Below are 20626 nucleotides of genomic sequence, written 5' to 3'. Positions count from 1 at the left end.
TCATGCTGTGGTGCTCTGTGTAATTTAGTGGCTCCTGCTGTTGCTTGGTGTACTATGCCTCTCCTGTACATGCCATTGCTTGCCCCTGACTTGATCATGCTGTGATGATCCTTGCCTTTGGCAAGTGCCAGTGCTCCTGATGAGATTTTATCTGTGCTTTAATTCATGGACATGCTCATTTGAGCCTACTTGTTAATTTAACTGCCCCTTTCTTTGATGAAGTGCTTCTGGATACAATTGTGCTGCCTGATGCCCTTATCTGTGATGCAATTGTTCAGTTATATGATTAATTTAATTATCTGTCCATGTGTTAATGCTTAGAATGAGTTCTAGCATGCAGTAGCATGCTCTAGCAAGCTTCTGGTGTTCATATGATCACCAGTTGCTTGTAAAAGCTGCTGTGTTATAACTGTGCCTCCCTTCTGCTCATCTTTGTGTCTGTGTGGCACCAAAATCTGTACTGATGCATGCTTTTACTTGCTCAAGCAGTTGCTGATGCTTGCAATGATCCATTGGATCAGCTGCAAGGCTCTGGTGCTTTGGTTACTTATATGATTCACTTATCTGTATTACCTGGATTTACTAAAATAGATAAGTGATGTGAACTGCTTGAAGTAATGATCATTTCATTGAGTTTGGCAGGGCTAGATGGATGCCACCACTTGGTTGGGTACCCTAGCCCTCCTTTTGAACCCATCTGGGTGATGATAACTGTGCATGGCTTATTAGTTTGGGCTGGTTCAGTGGTTGAGGTAACCTTGACAGCAATTCATTGCTGTTTAGGTAGCTCCCACCCTTGTTGGCTTGCTATGGCTTAGTGAATGCATCACTGGGTAATTCCTTGTTGGATTTCCAGTGATCTTTGATGTTGACAAACAAGAATAGACACTTTATAGTCTATCTGTCTGATGGTGTAGTGGCTATAGGTGCTGAGTGCAACTGATTAGCTAGATAGGATCATCCCTTGTTGGATTTCTTTGATTATGTCACTGGTTTGGCATAGCCAATGTTCCCAGGGTGCTTTCCTATTTGTTTCTCTCTTGTTCACTTGCACCAATTTGGCCAGTAGCCATATGATGACTCACATATAGGGTTTCTACCCTTGTGGTGTGTTTGAGATCATGCCTGTGCAATTTATGAGCAAAACCATCTGGTTTGCTCATGATGAAGTGTATACCTCACTCCAGCTCCTAGATTAAAGTGTTGTTGTAGAGGATTTGCTTCTGGTGGTTTGCTTGACTTGCCCTGCTCCTCCTTGTGACTTGTGATTCTTGGTCTGATTCAGTGGTGAGGTTGGACAGGTTGAACAGCACTGGCTGTTCCTCTTGTTCTAGCTGTTCTTGGTGTTATTGGTGACTTACCCTGTTGCTGTCGTTGGATGAAGCAAATGGCTAGGGTTTGGCTCTGAAAAGTTTAAATATGTGCTCTCTTGCTCTCCCTGGTCGACAGCTTGGCCTGGTCATCTTGGTGACTCTCCCTGGCTGTGTATGTGCTGGTGGACATGCACACTGCCTTGTGAGCTGCCTGTGTGGTTCCTGGTTGGAACTTGGTCCATTTGGTGGATCAGCTCGGCTGATCTTGATAATATCCTCTCAACTTCTCATTTTATTGCTAACCTGCCAAGTGGCAATGCCACTTGGCATAACACTTGTCTTTGGTCTTTGTTTGTGTGATTTCAGGGAGCAATGTGATACTCTGGATGAAGATCAAGATCCTCTTGGCAAGATCTCCATGATGATCATCTTGTATAGTTTAGGATAGATCATTCACTTGTAATTTTCTTTTTATTTTCTTTTATTTCTTCAATTTCTCCAATTCTTGTAATGTGTTGTAATATTTCATTTATTTCCATTATGAATAATGTAAAGACAATGTATATTGTGTGTTAATCAATAAAGCTCAAAGTTTTCTCTAATGAGCTTTACTATAGTTTAATTGTTCATATTGTTTATTATTTATAATTTACTTGATGAATTTCCTCACAATTGAATTTATGAGATATTCATTTGATGTTTGAATTTGAAATTCAAATTCAACTTAAGTTTGAATTCAATCATGCAACTTAAGTTATGATGCAAACTCTCCCCTCTCTTCTCAAAACCCTAAACTAGTGAAGTGAGTTGCAAGTTTGTCGCACTCTCGAAACCCTAACCCTGTAAGGTGTCGAGAGAGAAACTTGTCCCCCTTCGATGCAGTTTTTGTTTAAAAGCGCGAAATTTCCCCAGAATTTACTATGAAATGCACATCCCTTTCTAAAATCTACCCCTCGATCGTCTCTAAACCTGGGACATTACAGCCTTTCCCCCTTAAAGAAAACTTCGTCCCGAAGTTGTGGTTGTAATACCTGAACTGCTCGGGGTATGTTTTCCTCAGGTCTTCCTCTTTTTCCCAGGTGGCTTCCCTCTCGGGGTGATGCTTCCATTGTATCTTGCAATACTTGATCGCTTTATTTCTGAGTTGTTTCCAGCTCTCCTCGAGAATCTTGGCTGGCTTCTCGATGTAAGTCAAATCTGGTTGTAACTCGAGCTCATCATGTGATATTGGTTCATCTGGGGTCTTCAAACACTTTCTGAGTTGCGACACATGGAATACATTGTGAACTTGTGCTAGCCTTCCCGGTAGATCCAATTCAAAGGCTAAACCTCGATTCTGACTCAGTATCTTGAAAGGTCCAATGTATCTAGGACTGAGTTTTCCTTTTACTCCAAACCTCTGGAGTCCTTTCATCGGGCTAACCTTAAGGTATACCATGTCTCCAACTTGTGGCTCCCATGTTCTTCTCTTCTGATCTGCGTAACTCTTTTGCCAGCTCTGGGCTATCTTCAGTCTATCTCTTATAATGTCAATGATTTGTTGTTTTTCCTTGACATAATCAGGGTTAAACTCCTTGCTTGCTCCAGCTTCATACCAACATATCGGTGATCTACACTTTCTTCCATAGAGAGCTTCAAATGGTGCCATCTTGATGCTGCTTTGATAGCTATTATTGTATGAAAACTCTGCTAGTGGTAAGTGCTCCTCCCATGATCCTCCGAAGTCTAGGGCACAAGCCCTAAGCATATCCTCTAAGATCTGGTTGGTTCTCTCGGTTTGTCCACCTGTCTGGGGATGATAAGCGGTACTATAGTCTAACTTGGATCCTAAAGCTTCGTGTAGTTGCTTCTAGAATGCTGATGTGAACACGGATCCTCGATCCGATACTATCTTCTTAGGAACTCCATGCTTACTCACGATCTCTTTGATGTAAAGATCGATAAGTTTCTCTCCTTTATCCTGCTGGTTTACCGCTAAAAAGTGTGCACTTTTCGTCAACCGGTCCACGATTACCCATATCATGTCCTTCCTTTTATTAGTCATGGGTAGTCCGGTGATGAAATCCATCCCTATTTCTTCCCATTTCCACTCTGGAATAGGTAAAGGTTGTAACTTCCCTGCCGGACTCTGGTGTTCAGCCTTCACTCTCTGGCAGGTATGGCATTCTGCCACATATTGTGCTATCTCCCTCTTCATGTTATTCCACCAGAATAGTTCCTTTAAATCCATGTACATCTTTGTACTTCCCGGATGTATGGAATATGGTGTTTGATGAGCTTCCCGGAGTATTACTTCCTTAATTTCAGCAATACCCGGAACGCAAATCCTTTTCTGGAACCATAATGATCCAGATTCTCCGCGGTGAAATTCTGATGGTCTTCCCTCATCTATTCTTCTCATCTCCTCCACGATGAATGGATCGTCCATTTGACCCATCATTATCTCATTCTTCAGGTTGACATTCAACTCATCGGCTACTTGCAACGCCGATAATCCTTCATGGGCTTCCTTCTCCCAAAGTTGTATTTGGGCTTGGCTTATTTCCTTCCTCAACTCCGGTGATATTTCTTGTTCTACTCCTCCGGTGCTCTTCCTACTCAGGGCATCTGCTACAACATTAGCCTTCCCTGGAGTGTAATTGATTGTCAGGTCATAATCCTTAATCAATTCTAGCCATCTTTTCTGTCTCATGTTGAGTTCCTTCTGAGTGAAGAAATATTTGAGGCTTTTATGATCTGTATAGAGCTCACACTTGGCTCCATAGAGAAAATTTCTCCAAGTTTTGAGTGCAAATACAACTGCTGCTAATTCCAAGTCATGTGTTGGATAATTCACTTCATGAGGTCTGAGTTGCCTCGATCCATAAGATATCACTTTTCGATCTTGCATGAGTACGCAACCCAATCCATGTTTGGATGCGTCACAGTACACGGTGTAATCCTTACCAACTTCTGGAACCGCTAATACCGGTGCCGTGGTGAGTTTCTCCTTCAGAGTTTGAAAACTCTTCTCACACTCCTCTGACCACACGAATGGTGTGTTCTTCCTTAACAGCTTTGTCATAGGTCCTGCTATCTTAGAGAATCCTTCAATGAATCTCCGATAATATCCTGCCATTCCTAGGAATCCTCGGATTTCCTTGATAGTCTTGGGTGCTTCCCATTCTAGAACTGCTGCTACCTTACTCGGGTTAACAGCGATTCCATCTTTGCTAATGACATGACCAAGAAATTCCACTTGATCTAGCCAAAATTCACACTTACTAAGTTTGGCATAGAGTTGATGTTCCCTTAGTGTTTGCAACACTAACCTCAAATGTTCAGCATGTTCTGCCTTGTTCTTGGAATATATCAGAATATCATCGATAAATACGATGACAAACTTGTCTAGATATGGCATGAATATCTTATTCATGAGATTCATGAATATTGCTGGGGCATTGGTCAATCCAAAAGGTACTACAAGGTATTCATGGTGTCCATACCTTGAGACAAAGGCAGTTTTCGGAACGTCTTCCTTCTTGATCTTTATCTGGTGATAACCGGATCTTAGATCAATCTTGGAAAAGACTCCCGCTCCTCTAACTTGATCAAATAGATCCTGTATTCTTGGAAGTGGATACTTGTTCTTGATTGTGACGTTGTTCAGATTCCTGTAGTCTCCGCACATCCTTCTTCCTCCATCCCTTTTATCTACGAAGATCACAGGTGATCCCCATGGTGAAACACTTTCTTGAATGAATCCTTTCTGTTCCAAATCATCCAGTTGCTCCTTAAGTTCTTTCAACTCCTTGGGCCCCATCTTGTATGGTGCCTTAGCAATTGGAGCTGTTCCTGGGATTAGGTCGATAGTGAATTCTATCTCCCTATCTGGTGGCATACCAGGTAATTCCGCCGGAAATACATCCTGGAATTCATTTACTACAGGTATATCTTCTAACTTCACCTCCTTCATGCTGTTTAGCTGTAGCTCAACTTCAATTTGTGTATGTTTGTCGCCTTGGTAGATCATTCTGCTTCCATCGGGACTTTTCAATGACACCGTTTTGTTCACACAGTCGATCAATGCTCCATTAGCTTCCAACCAGTTCATACCAAGAATGACATCAATGTCCTTCATTGGTAAAATGAACAGGTCCGCGTCAAACGCGCACTTATTGATCATAATGACTTGTTTTTGTTTGGTATGGGTTACTACTATCGTTCCCCCCGCAGAAAGTATGGTTATGGGTGTATCTAACTTAGTGCAACTAATCCCATGTTTGATGATGAATTGTTGAGAAATGAATGATGTAGTTGCACCAGTATCAAAAAGTACTTTGCCAGGATGAGTGAGTATCTGGAGCGTACCTATCACCGCCTGGTCAGAGTTGACCACCTCCTCCAGACTGGTACAGTTCAGCTTGCCGAAGGGCTTCTTATTCTTCCAGCTCCCTCCGGTGTTTCCTCCTCGACCTCCACCTCCTCCAGACTGACCTCCTCCAGTGTTTCTCTTGGGGCAGTCCTTCAGCATATGCCCCTCCTGGCGACAACCAAAGCATATAATCTTTGGCTTCTTGCAGTCCTTGGCGAAATGCCCCGTGAATCCACAGCTTCTGCAAACTATTTGATTTGCAGTCTGGAATGCCTGATTCTTCCTACTACCGTAGTAGTTGCTGTTGTTGTTGTTGTTGTTGTTGTTGCTGTATCTGGGCTTGAAACTCAAGCTGGTATTAGGCTTGTTACTAACAAACCTCTTAGGCTCAAACTTGGCCTTTTTCCGCTTCTCCTCCTGCAATTGCTTGAAATCATCTTCCAGAGTGATGGCTGCATCCACCAACTCTTGAAACTCCGTCGCTCTCATCATACGGAGCTGAACCTTGAACTGGGGACTTAACCCCCTCAGAAATCTCTTTTTCTTCTTGTCCTCGGTGTTGACTTCTTCAACAGCGTACCGGGACAGATTAGAGAACTCCCTGACATAGGTCAGGATTGCCTTGTCCTTCTGCTCAAGACTTTCAAATTCTCGACGCTTCAGCTCCACTATACTTTCAGGGACATTGGATTCCCTGAACTTCCTTGCGAACTCCTCCCATGTGAATACCTTTCCAGCCGGATATACGGCTACAATGTTATCCCACCATGATGCGGCGGGTCCACACAACAAGTGTGTAGCATAACGGACCTTCTCCTGGTCATTGCATCCAACAGTGTTGAGCTTTCGCTCAGTGTCCATGAGCCAGTCTTCCGCGTCCATTGGCTCGGGCGCGTATGCAAAAGATATAGGCTTAGTGTTTTGGAAGTCTGCTAGTGTGACTCCCGGGTTCTCAGGTCTCTCCACCCTGTTTTGCTGCAGCAAATCATGGAAAAATTTGTTCTGCTGCTCCAGTGTTACACGCTGTCTCTCCTCCACCAGCTGCATGTACTGGATAAAATTTTGCTGCGTCATGGGTGGTGGTGGTGGTGGAAACTGATTCCTGGCTGCTTCGTCAGCCTCCTCCTTTTGTTTTGCTTCGCGCTCCATGCGCTGCGCTTCGGTCTCCTCTCCTAACGCTCCCGACATAACCCCCTAGTTCTGCAACACAAGATGATACTCATAGTTACTCCATGCGCAAGTTTTCTGAGCTCAACATTGTGCACAGAACTAGTCACGCAATGGAAATCAAGAAGGAAATCCAAATCATACAAAACATATACCCTGTATATACATACTTTAAGTGGTCTTATTACAATACTCAAGTCGATGTGAGTATGCAAACTCACTTATTAAAGTATATATACAAATTTCTACAAAATATTACACTCTACAATACACGTGGTACTTGTGTATTGTAGCTTGGCTTCTCTTGGTAGACTCTAGTCGATCTTCACTCCCGATACATTCCAGGCTTCCATCCGGTCGAACGTGTCGTTCTCCTGACAAAACCTGGAACATAAGGTCTCCCCGTTGGCTGATAGTCGGAATCCGATGATGATCCTAGGGCGAAATCAGTGTTCACGAACTGATCATTCAGTGCGTCATAATCCACCCATCGGGTGTACTCCCCTGTACCTACACCATAGGTATTTCCTACATTCGTATCCGACTCAACCTGTGTCGGATACCCTCCAACTTCCTCCTCATTCCACGGATAACTCTGGTGCTGGGACGTGGCATCTTCATTCATCTCCCCATCATAATACGCTGTGGTACTATGAGTTCCAGTATCCGATCCCCAACGCCAACCCCTGGAATTTTCGATAGGAGTCTCGGAACGCTGGTTGTTTCCGGATTCCTCTCCGCCTTCGTATCCCCCATAGGAACTACCCAGATAGTTCCCAGGTGTAACAGGTGTAGGTTCACGTGCAAGTGGATCAATACTGATGTAGTCACCAGCTGAATAAACTGGTGTGTGCACCACATTCTCCATAGGTTCTTTCCCCCTATTCTCCTCCTTGGGTTCAGTGAATTCCTCAAGCATCGTATCAATTGCTCCTATCAGATGATGATTCAACTGAAAGAGTAATGATATGAAGTTACGGCTATTGTCCATGTATTTGGCTGCTTCGGCTGGTTTGCTTTTGGCATATTTGAAATGGTTCAGCATGGGATCATTGTCCTCCTCCATATGAGGAATGTGTGTAAATTCGGAACCCATAAGCTCTTTCGTCTTATGCTCCCGAATATCGGTTATGGCTCTCATAACAGCTATATGGTAAGCTGTGTTGGTTGTCCTTGCTTCCCCAGCTGGCATGACTACGCTCATTCCCAAAGATTCGGGAAGTCGCAGTCCTACCCTGCACTTGGCCAACACCGAACCATCATAGAACATGTATTTCTTTACTGGAATCTGGGGATCGCACCCAAATTCCAGTAACATGGCTCGTAAGATATCAGCAAGTCCTCCTTGGTATTCGTTCAGTGTGGAATCCATAACTTTCACGTTTCTTCCCGGTCGTGAACTTGCCATGTTGGCTGTAGAAATAGAAAGATTATGAGATTAGTAATAATGCATCATAATAGAGATAATAAAGAATTATCGCACTAAAGGATATGATTGTTATATTCTCAATTGAATATACACCATATTTTTAGAGAATTCTTTACTAATCCTATTTGACTCCTAACGTTTGGTCCCATTTACTAGGTTCCAACCTAAGGTCAAAGCTTTTGCTCTGATACCAACTGTGGTGACCCTGCATACCACTGCATGTTGTAGTATGCCAGTCGTTGATATAACATTCACGAAGTACCATTCCGCAAATATTACATCCCTCAGAGTAGTACAACAGAACATAGCAGGGTCCATAACTCATTCATTTATTATTACAATTATCATACACATGTCATCTTGGAGCTCCTCTTGGGTCCTAAGAGGAATACTCCTGGGTTCGAGGCGAACCCAACTTAATTTACAATACAAGAGTCTCATTAAACTAAACATTTATTTCATCGAGCAGCTAAATACTAGAGTTCGGGCTGCTCGGTTACTACTACTATCGGATATCTCTAGGCTTGTTCTCCTCCGGAAGCCTCCCCGGATCCGTAGACTATGAGATAGTCTACGCCTTCAACACCTCCTGAGAGGTCAGGTTCATCATAGCCGATGATCTCGGCTCCTTCATTGTTGTCGTAGTCCTCCTCCAGACGATTCAGACAATCTAAGCATGGGATTTAAGAGTGGTATGAGTACGAGCGTACTCAACAAGTTCATTATAGATAAGAGGTGTTTAATGCACTAGCTACGATATTAGACCAGAAAGTCTAATACCAATGCAAGTTTTGATAAACATTTCTTCAAGAGATTGCTTTTATTTCAAAGAGCTATGTCCGTCAGCCTTCACCGGTTTACTAGAACTTCATGGAGCTCCTTTCCGGCCGCGTTCGCAGTTCCTTATCCCGGAACAGGGAGTGACATGTCACAGTTCTTTACACTCTGCAGAGGTGTGTTGCTTTACCCATAAGAGATCTTAACCTTGGTGCCAACCGGGCAGCTTTCCCGTCCACACTTCCTTTGGTGTGAGGCCCGGTATAAGGTCTAGCCAATCATGTTCCTCCGCTACCTCGAACACCCACCCTTTGTTGCATGCCCCGACCCTGGGTCCACGCCGGTCCCATTATTCCCGTAATTTCAGGGTGGACCCCGACCACGACAACAGTGCTGGGCTCTACCATACACTCCTACGCCGGTAGCTGCAACCCATCATAGACCGCATTACCGTGGGGAATTAGAATGGGATCCCCACCCTCTGGTTGTTCCGCAAGACACAACTGCTACGGCAAGCAATGCTTTACCGTGGGGAATTAGAATGGGATCCCCACCCTCCGGTTGTTCCGCCAGATACAACTGCTACGGTAAGCGCATCCGTTGATGAACGAGAGGTGGAAACACTTTTGACTACTCCGTCCCACTCCGGATCTTATGGTTAACATGGGTATTACGGCACAAGAATCACTGGCGACATTTGTTGTTTAATCCTAGATGGATATAAACCCGTGCAATGGAACCTCCACCATATCAACACAATCCATGGTTCCATTGCCCACCACATAGTCATATTCATAGTTATGAAAGTAGTGGTTTTGATTTTTATGCAATAGTGATAACCATAATACGTTGCAAGTAATTTGATAGAAATACTCAAATGACATGAGCAAGTGATGAACTTGCCTGAACACTGCAAAGTTTTGCAGTTGGAAGGTGTGGACTGACCCTTGTCCTCTGGTTCTGAAAAATAGCATCATTGTCCGATAAGGGCAATGGTTAAAGAAGCAATTATGCATGATTCCATTTTTAGGGTTTGTTCCCCCCTTCCGATGTCGTTATTATTTCATGTAAGAGGTTAATACTAAGAATAATTTGGGAATACTTGATTTAAAGTAAAATACAACCTTGAAGTGTTGTCAAGGTGTTTTTAAAGTCCAAATGCATTAATGGGCTTATTTTCATTATTGAAAATAGTATGTGTGATTTAAATCATTATTTAAATCATCAATTTAAGACTTATTCTTCTTTGTCTTCAAAAATTCTCTTTGATATTTTATTTAAATAGAGGATTTTATGCTGATTAATTTTCATATTTTTACTTATTTTTTTAGAGCTGTATTTTATTTTCTAAAATCCTTGGAAATTCTCATTTAAATGGGTATTTTGGAAATGTCCAAAATACCCCTCGGGCCCACCTGTCAGGCGGCCGAGTTGGTTAGGTTGGACCAGCCCACTGGGCTCGGTCCAACCGACCCAGTCGCGTCGTCTTCCTCCCTCACTCTCTAACCCTAATCCTCTTCGGCTCCCGCGACCAAAATCGCCTCCGCCGTCGCCGCTTTATTTCCGCCGCCTCCGGCCGTTGCCGGCGATGAGGTGCGGCGGATCTGGACCGCCACACGATGGCGCACCAGATCCTCTGGCTCGATCTGTTCATCGTCTCCTTCGCCGTTCGCCCCCGTCGCGTTCTCCCGCACGGCCAGGAGGTTGCGCGGTGATGTGCTGCTCTCCGGCGACACTGGTGCCGTGACGCCGCTGTGCCGGTGATGGGGTGCTCGTGCTCGGCGACGCCAGGCCAGGCGCGGCTTGGCGCTGCCGTGGGTGGCCTGTGCCGCCGTGCCGCCATGGCACGCCGGTGCTCTGCTCCAGGTACACGCCTCCAATACTCTCTTCCTTCCTCCTTCTCTGTGCTCTGCTCTAGGGTTTGCCCTGTCTCTCCCATGGAGATGCTGTGCCGTGCTCGCTGCTTGCGCTTGCTGTGCATGCGTGTGTGCTGCTGTTGTATACAGTTAGCTCGCTGCTGTTGCTCTATTTGCTATGCTCTTTTGTGCCTATGTGGCTGTGCTTCTGCTGTTCTTTCTCCATTATTAGCTGTTGCAACTCATGAGCTCTTTCTCATGATCATGCTGTGGTGCTCTGTGTAATTTAGTGGCTCCTGCTGTTGCTTGGTGTACTATGCCTCTCCTGTACATGCCATTGCTTGCCCCTGACTTGATCATCTTTGTGATGATCCTTGCCTTTGGCAAGTGCCAAAGGTGCTCTGATGAGATTTTATCTCGTGCTTTAATTCATGGACATGCTCATTTGAGCCTACTTGTTAATTTAATCGCCCTTTCTTTGATGAAGTGCTTCTGGATACAATTGTGCTGCCTGATGCCCTTATCTGTGATGCAATTGTTCAGTTATATGATTAATTTAATTATCTGTCCATGTGTTAATGCTTAGAATGAGTTCTAGCATGCAGTAGCATGCTCTAGCAAGCTTCTGGTGTTCATATGATCACCAGTTGCTTGTAAAAGCTGCTGTGTTATAACTGTGCCTCCCTTCTGCTCATCTTTGTGTCTGTGTGGCACCAAAATCTGTACTGATGCATGCTTTTACTTGCTCAAGCAGTTGCTGATGCTTGCAATGATCCATTGGATCAGCTGCAAGGCTCTGGTGCTTTGGTTACTTATATGATTCACTTATCTGTATTACCTGGATTTACTAAAATAGATAAGTGATGTGAACTGCTTGAAGTAATGATCATTTCATTGAGTTTGGCAGGGCTAGATGGATGCCACCACTTGGTTGGGTACCCTAGCCCTCCTTTTGAACCCATCTGGGTGATGATAACTGTGCATGGCTTATTAGTTTGGGCTGGTTCAGTGGTTGAGGTAACCTTGACAGCAATTCATTGCTGTTTAGGTAGCTCCCACCCTTGTTGGCTTGCTATGGCTTAGTGAATGCATCACTGGGTAATTCCTTGTTGGATTTCCAGTGATCTTTGATGTTGACAAACAAGAATAGACACTTTATAGTCTATCTGTCTGATGGTGTAGTGGCTATAGGTGCTGAGTGAAACTGATTAGCTAGATAGGATCATCCCTTGTTGGATTTCTTTGATTATGTCACTGGTTTGGCATAGCCAATGTTCCCAGGGTGCTTTCCTATTTGTTTCTCTCTTGTTCACTTGCACCAATTTGGCCAGTAGCCATATGATGACTCACATATAGGGTTTCTACCCTTGTGGTGTGTTTGAGATCATGCCTGTGCAATTTATGAGCAAAACCATCTGGTTTGCTCATGATGAAGTGTATACCTCACTCCAGCTCCTAGATTAAAGTGTTGTTGTAGAGGATTTGCTTCTGGTGGTTTGCTTGACTTGCCCTGCTCCTCCTTGTGACTTGTGATTCTTGGTCTGATTCAGTGGTGAGGTTGGACAGGTTGAACAGCACTGGCTGTTCCTCTTGTTCTAGCTGTTCTTGGTGTTCTTGGTGACTTACCCTGTTGCTGTTGTTGGATGAAGCAAATGGCTAGGGTTTGGCTCTGAAAAGTTTAAATATGTGCTCTCTTGCTCTCCCTGGTCGACAGCTTGGCCTGGTCATCTTGGTGACTCTCCCTGGCTGTGTATGTGCTGGTGGACATGCACACTGCCTTGTGAGCTGCCTGTGTGGTTCCTGGTTGGAACTTGGTCCATTTGGTGGATCAGCTCGGCTGATCTTGATAATATCCTCTCAACTTCTCATTTTATTGCTAACCTGCCAAGTGGCAATGCCACTTGGCATAACACTTGTCTTTGGTCTTTGTTTGTGTGATTTCAGGGAGCAATGTGATACTCTGGATGAAGATCAAGATCCTCTTGGCAAGATCTCCATGATGATCATCTTGTATAGTTTAGGATAGATCATTCACTTGTAATTTTCTTTTTATTTTCTTTTATTTCTTCAATTTCTCCAATTCTTGCAATGTGTTGTAATATTTCATTTATTTCCATTATGAATAATGTAAAGACAATGTATATTGTGTGTTAATCAATAAAGCTCAAAGTTTTCTCTAATGAGCTTTACTATAGTTTAATTGTTCATATTGTTTATTATTTATAATTTACTTGATGAATTTCCTCACAATTGAATTTATGAGATATTCATTTGATGTTTGAATTTGAAATTTAAATTCAACTTAAGTTTGAATTCAATCATGCAACTTAAGTTATGATGCAAACTCTCCCCTCTCTTCTCAAAACCCTAAACTAGTGAAGTGAGTTGCAAGTTTGTTGCACTCTCGAAACCCTAACCCTGTAAGGTGTCGAGAGAGAAACTTGTCCCCCTTCGATGCAGTTTTTGTTTAAAAGCGCGAAATTTCCCCAGAATTTACTATGAAATGCACATCCCTTTCTAAAATCTACCCCTCGATCGTCTCTAAACCTGGGACATTACACGGTGTCTCTCCCATAAGATAGCAGATGTTGGGTGAACAAATTACAGTTGGGCAATTGACAAATAAAGAAGGCATAACAATGCACATACATATATCATGATGATTACTATGAGATTTAATCAGGGCATTACGACAAAGTACATAGACCGCTATCCAGCATGCATCTATGCCTAAAAAGTCCACCTTCAGGTTATCATCCGAACCCCCTCCAGTATTAAGTTGTAAACAACAGACAATTGCATTAAGTATGGTGCGTAATGTAATCAACACAAATATCCTTAGACAAAGCATCGATGTTTTATCCCTAATGGCAACAGCACATCCACAACCTTAGAACTTTCTGTCACTGTCCCAGATTTAATGGAGGCATGAACCCACTATCGAGCATAAATACTCCCTCTTGGAGTCACAAGTATCAACTTGGCCAGAGCCTCTACTAGCAACGGAGAGCATGCAAGAACATAAATAACATATATGATAGATTGATAATCAACTTGACATAGTATTCAATATTCATCGGATCCCAACAAACACAACATGTAGGATTACAAATAGATGATCTTGATCATGATAGGCAGCTCACAAGATCTAACATGATAGCACAATGAGGAGAAGACAACCATCTAGCTACTGCTATGGACCCATAGTCCAGGGGTGGATGTGACGCCCCGGAACCGGTATCCTGAGGATTCCAGCGATCCCGCCGAAATCCGCACGATATCGATTCAGAGACGCCCTCCGACACGACGTGCGCGAAGAATCACACACGTGATGCCAGAGGAATTAACACGAGCGGTAACATTACAACAGGATTACAATAGAGCCCACAAGAAACATATATTACAACAACGACTGCAACGAGTCAAGATACAGATATACAATACAAAGATCCAACTCATACAGAAGATCGAATACGTCCGAGTACGGACAAGATACAAATTGGACTAAGAGTCCTGAAGATAACCAGTGGCGTCCATAACCCTGCCCAGGCCAAGCCGGAAGGGTAACCTTGCTAACGTCGTCATCTCGTACCTGTCAAAGTCGGGCCATTGGTTGCCGACAAGAGGGAGGAAGCAAAAGAGAAAGGGAAAAGGCGAGAGTAAGTACCAAGGAACGAACTCCGGCACGTACTTAGCGAGACTGGAAATGGCTATGCTCGCCGAGCGAGTATAAATATATATCGCCTGGGGCTATATGGTAGGTTTAGCGGCAGCAAAACTATAACCAATAGAGACACGCTACAACATCCGTCTACTCAGAGAAGATAAGAGAGCGCATAAGGTAACAGATAAATACTACACAAACATAACCCAGCCAAATACACATATCCCCTTCAACAAAGCGAAGAGGCAATGTAAAAGGCACTCAACGGTGGACAAATTTTATTAGGTATCAGTTGTAGTAATGCTATATTACTACGCAAGTTATTAGCAGATTATTAGCAATAAGATAACGGTGTAAGTTGTTCTATGATCAAGCTATACAATTCCAAGTCGTCCATAACCGCGGACACGGCTTATCGATAAGATGTACACCCTGCAGGGGTTGCCCAAATGTAACCATACGCATGCTCGACCCACTTACGACAGGTGGATGTCTCACAACAAGACCGTTCCCAGTTCAACAAGAAAGTCTAGGGGGGCCACCCGACTAAGCTACCCGTAACGAAGTCCGGCCGTACTCCGAAGCGGACTCAGGGTTTGCGACGGCGGCTAGGCGTGCGAACCACACGCTTTCGCTAAACGTCCCGCGGGGTACAGTACAGAATATAAACACCCGAAGGCAACAGGAAGTAAACACCCGAAGGCAACAGTAATAAAGCATGGCATACATGGCATAGGCAAATAAAACCAAGGTTGTGGCCCCCTTTTCAACTGACTTGAGAAAAGGTAATGGGTGAGGGGGGGTCCCAATAATCGTCCCCAAGCATGGGTAGAGCGCTCAATCTCGGAACAGATAACAAGAACTCGGGTCCTAGGGGACATTAGCGAGTCAAAGTTCCGATGCTTTCGCAAAGGGGCTCACAGATGCCTCTGCTTACAATTTTAGTTGTTAACAATTAAGTAAAGCATGTGCATCTCCAACAACTGATATAGCATGTGATAACCTCCCAACAACCCAACATATCCCGATAACAGATCGAGATAAACAACAGAGCCTAAACACGCCTACGACTCGCAAGGCTCAAACATCAAGCAGCGGCTATGGGTAAGGAATGGTGCATATAGGATTATTATGGTAAACAAGTGGAATAGGACACGTGACTCGATAAAGAAGCGCAACATAAGGATAGCAATGCGAGGGAGAGAGTAAAAATAGGTGAAGAGAGAGGGCTCGCCTGTGAAAAGCTGCAAAAGCACTTGTCGGAGAACTCGTCGTATCTCACATCAACACTTCGTGATCCTATCCGGGAAGAAGCAAATGCTGGACAAACAATGGGTGCAAGTCTTACTACTACGGAAGAAGAACCAGCATGATCAAATACAGGCATGCATGACATGGCAGATATGGTGCGATGCAACTTAACCATATTAAACGGAGTCGAAACCCCGGACAAACAAATTAGAGTTAGAGTTGCATTTTCTACCGGCAAAGTTAAGTGGTTGTTAGCATGGCATAGCATGGCAAGGGTGCGCTACTTCAAATTTAAGCGGAGCGGGAAAAACCCTAGTCGGTGTCCGAAATACTCCGCATATATGTAAGGTGGACATGCATAACTATCAGCGTGTGACATGATGCGAGAGCAAACAGATGAATGGATGGCATGCTCATGATCCTTGCATTTTTCTGATCAACTTTCATATAAAAATATTTTATTTCGAGTTATGGTTTGGAAGATATAAAGTTTACAAGTTTAACTCAAATTAAAACTTGTCAAATTTTAATGGTTCAAAAGTTGAAACAAATTTTATAAACAGATAGATTAGGTTGTTCTAATACTCTTGGATATAAGTTTGTTTGAAAAGAAGTTTTTTTTTAGATACTAGGCAACAACGTGCCCGACTTTAAATTAATAAAGCCCACAAGGTTCAAAGCAGTTATACAATGCTGCGGCATACAGCTTAGCCAACGAAAGATAACAGCAAAGATAGGATAGGATAACACATGGAGGAACAGCAACAACACCACGCGTATGGCACTATCACAAGCAGCACCGCCGAAAGGCAAAATCACTGCGTCTTCACTGACTTGGTAGTCCTGGTCTCACGGCGGCGTAGAGCTCCCTCAGCTTGTTTTCCACCCACCGGAGGCCCTCCCGGTCGCTTGGCTTTGTCTTGCCGATCCAGAGCTGTATAAAAAGAGCAGTTTTGAAAAGAAGTTTGAAAGCTGATGTTAAAATCAAAACAGATTTGTGCTGAGAGCAAGGAGATAGAAGAAAAGGGAACCAAGAAGGATTCCTGGAAGTTCCACCGTGTCAAGTAAACAAAAAGTTGGCTTGCGCCAGAACTGGAATCGAACTTGAGACGCGCCGGCAATTGACAAGGATCAGAACCATTGGAGTGTTGGTAGAGCTTTGATATGGAAAAGATCTGAAACAACCTGAAGTCCTCTATACGTTAACTGAATCTTTACTGAAAACGAACGACAGTGTTAACTGAAGATGCGACAGGCAAAATTTTGGGAAGTAGATTTACCGGTGAAGTGCTGAAGGTAGCAGTGGTCGGGCCAGATTTATTGTTGGAGGATACGGTCACAGAGTGGAGACTGGTAGAATACTTGTGCAAAGGACAACACATTGTCACCTTGATTTGCAATTAGTCAGCTTGTGGATAGAGGCAAGATGGACATGCTAGATAGATTTAAACAAACACGTGAAAAGAAAAGTGAGGCTAGAAGCTTGTGTATGTACGGTGACTAGAAATCCAGCTAGCTGAGGATTGATGTCCTGACCAGGGAAAAAGAAAGGCACGCACGAACGGCCGGCCTGCTGCTGTCGATCTGCTGGAGTGCTGAATCAAACAAGCAAAACTGGCAACATGAAAACATAAGGGCAGTGGGACTGCTGCTGTTGCGCCGGCAGAGCCTGGCGACAGTTGCTCACCTGTCATTGAGTCAGAGAAACCTTAGGCTGTTGATAAGAATTGGGCGCCTGGAGTTTTGAACTATCCAAGACGCAGAGGCTTGCACAAAGCGGACGTACGCGAACCAGCGAAGAAGGCTTCAGCTGAACAGAGAAACAAACTGCAAAAAGGGTGGGCTTTTTGCTTAGACTGGATCGATTGAACACATAGAAACAGACCAGCTGGTCTACTACTTGCGTTTGATAAAAACAAGGCGTGCACGATTAAAACCAGACCTGTCGACGAGGAGGACAGTCGTAGATGAAAACGAGCAGCGCACAGGGAAGAACTTGACGGGCGGCAGGAGCAGGTTGGGATGTTGATGCCGATCTTGGCAGGGGCGGAAGGAGAAGACGGGGAGTACACCAGGACGCGGTCGGGATGAGGTTGAGGATGGTGCTGCAACCTGCAGGATGGCGACGGAGAGGATCACAGAATCATGTGCGGACGGAAACGATTGTGGCCGACGGCCAAGGACCGGCAGCTCGCTGATTTCTTTGGTGCCCTCTGAACTTAACTGAACCTTTTCTGCTCACACAGCGAGAGAGGGGGACGGGAAATAGGAGGTGGCGGCGGGTAGAGGGAGAGGGTTAGGGTTTGGTTGGGAAAGGAAGAGGGAGCAGGTGGGATTCCTAATGAATGGAGGAGAGGCGTCTGGGTGGAGAAGAGAAACAGGGCAATGCCCTATCCATGGACCAGGAAAGAAAAATGAAACTGGGAGGTGTGGCTTGGGCTTCGGGAGGAAGAGGTTGACTGCCAAAATAGAGATGAAGAAAGAGTGGAACTAAGGAGGAATAATTTTATAAAATCTTGAGTTTGGTTTAACACAATTTTCAAAATAATTGATTTGAGGTTTTGTCAAAAGAAAGGATAAGAGAAGATCTTATTATATGACCCATATGAGAGAAAAAACAAAATAGCTATGGTTTACAAAATAATTTTATTTTGTTAAAGAAAACATGGATGATATGATGCATGATGCATGATGATGCATAAAAGAAAAAGGCACAAACAAATCTAATAGGGGGTTCTACCCTGGGCCGTTACAGTGGACTATTCACACATCGATCCGGAGGCGATCATGGCGATGAAGAGACCTCCGGGAGATGATTCCCCTCTCCGGCAGGGTGCCGGAGGCGATCTCCTGAATCCCCCGAGATGGGATTGGCGGCGGCGGCGTCTCTGGAAGGTTTTCCGTATCGTGACTCTCGGTACTGGGGGTTTCGCGACGGAGGCTTTAAGTAGGCGGAAGGGCGGAGTCGGGAGAGTCACGGGGGCCCCACACGCTAGGGCCACGCGGGCCCCCCTTAGGCTGCGCCGCCCTAGTGTGGCGGCGCCCCGTGGCCCCACTTCGTCTCCCCTCCGGTCTTCTGGAAGCTTCGTGGAAAAATAGGCCCCTGGGCGTTGATTTCGTCCAATTCCGAGAATATTTTCTTACTAGGATTTCTGAAACCAAAAACAGCAGAAAACAGCAACTGGCTCTTCGGCATCTCGTCAATAGGTTAGTGCCGGAAAATGCATAAATATGACATATAATGTGTATGAAACATGTGAGTATCATCATAAAAGTAGCATGGAACATAAGAAATTATAGATACGTTTGGGACGTATCAACAAGCAATGATGATTGGGAGGCACTTGTGAAGGCTTGGAAATTAACCCCAAAGGATGGTCTGCTTCACTATGACCTTGCCGCTCGTGGAACCTTCAACCCTGAAGGTGGTACTACCATGCCAAAAGAAAGTCTCGTCGGTTCAGTTAGCAATGCAGATTGGAATGAACTTGTGCGGCAGTGGAAGGTATCCCATGGGCAGCTACCTGATACTGAAGCCGGTGGACACCTCAATCCTGAAGCTGCTACTACCATGCCAAAAGATTTAGATTTGTTGCTACCAGATCTTGCAGCTGGTGGACGCCCCAATCCTGAAGCTGGTACTGCCATGCCAAAAGCTGAAGCGTGTGTAGTGCTCGCCACCAGCTGTCCTTAAGTATCCTCTGATGTAATGGTGTAATTGTAATTGGTATTCCTTTTATGGTGAACTGTTCTTGTTTAAATTGTATCTGAGACTTACTAGACCCATGAACTAATCTTACTGGCAATGAAGATCAGGTTAATTATATTTTGCATTATGCCTTTTGCATCAATGAACATATTGTTGGAGATATGCCCAAGAGGCAATAATAAAGTGGTTATTATAATATATCTTTGTGCTTATGATAAATGTTTGCATACCATGCTATAATTGTATTAACCGAAACATTGATGCATGTGTGTTATGTAAACAACAAGGAGTCCCTAGTAAGCCTCTTGTATAACTAGCTTGTTGATTAATAGATGATCATGGTTTCGTGATCATGAACATTGGATGTTATTAATAACAAGGTTATGTTATCTATTATATACTAAAAGCAAGATACGGATGATTAAAATAGAGACACCACGTTAATCCACATCATCATAATTATTTTTGATAGTTAGATCTAATATGTGTGGCTAGGATTTTAAATTAACTGTGAGATTTACGTAACAAATATGTGAGACGTGTCCAGTTAATTAGTTCAACACGTTAGACTTTTTGAGCTATTCCATACCTTTCCATGAAATAACTTCCGCTTTTTTTTTCTCTTTCCCTTTTCACATCCACGTGCATAGACCATAGATCGATAAAAACTGCAAGGAGTGATATGCCAGGACACCAGCTAGCTACATGTGTATGTTTAAAAAAGAAGAACCACGTCCTAATCAGAAAATAACAAAACGTGATATACTAGGACACTAGCTACTCCGTAGATGTATTTGTTCAGAACCGAAAAGGTGAAAGGACGTGTGATATAAGGACACTAGCTAGATAAACCATGTATATTTGGAAAAAGAAAAAATTGCTTGATATGTCAAGTAAAAATAGCTGGACACGAACGGGTACACGGCGCCGCAACTAGAGCACCCGAATTCTGAGATATATACATATATACATGTACACACTTGTATTTGCTGGCTGAATTCACGTGGAAATAAACCTGTTATTAGTTAATTCATCGAACCATCGAAAACACGTAATGTATACGATCGAAAATAAGTGACTAAGCTTAGAATAGATATAGATGTATC

At 43.8% G+C, this 20626-nt stretch overlaps 1 long non-coding RNA gene across 2 annotated transcripts; it reads right to left on the bottom strand.

The window, feature by feature from the left end:
- Positions 1–14252: 14252 nt before the first annotated feature.
- On the bottom strand, positions 14253–18242 carry LOC127314113 (uncharacterized). 2 transcript variants are annotated; one of them, XR_011748548.1, is made up of 5 exons: positions 17754–18242; positions 17348–17638; positions 17092–17246; positions 15795–15880; positions 14253–14488 (listed from the first exon to the last, which is right to left on the bottom strand). It is a non-coding gene; the product is annotated as an uncharacterized lncRNA (long non-coding RNA). The 2 variants fall into 2 exon arrangements; XR_011748547.1 differs by having other exon boundaries at positions 17092–17638.
- Positions 18243–20626: the final 2384 nt, after the last annotated feature.

This window comes from Lolium perenne, chromosome 7 (assembly GCF_019359855.2).
Source record: "Lolium perenne isolate Kyuss_39 chromosome 7, Kyuss_2.0, whole genome shotgun sequence".
Lineage (NCBI taxonomy): Eukaryota > Viridiplantae > Streptophyta > Magnoliopsida > Poales > Poaceae > Lolium > Lolium perenne.
This window is presented reverse-complemented; position numbering and strand designations above follow the sequence as displayed.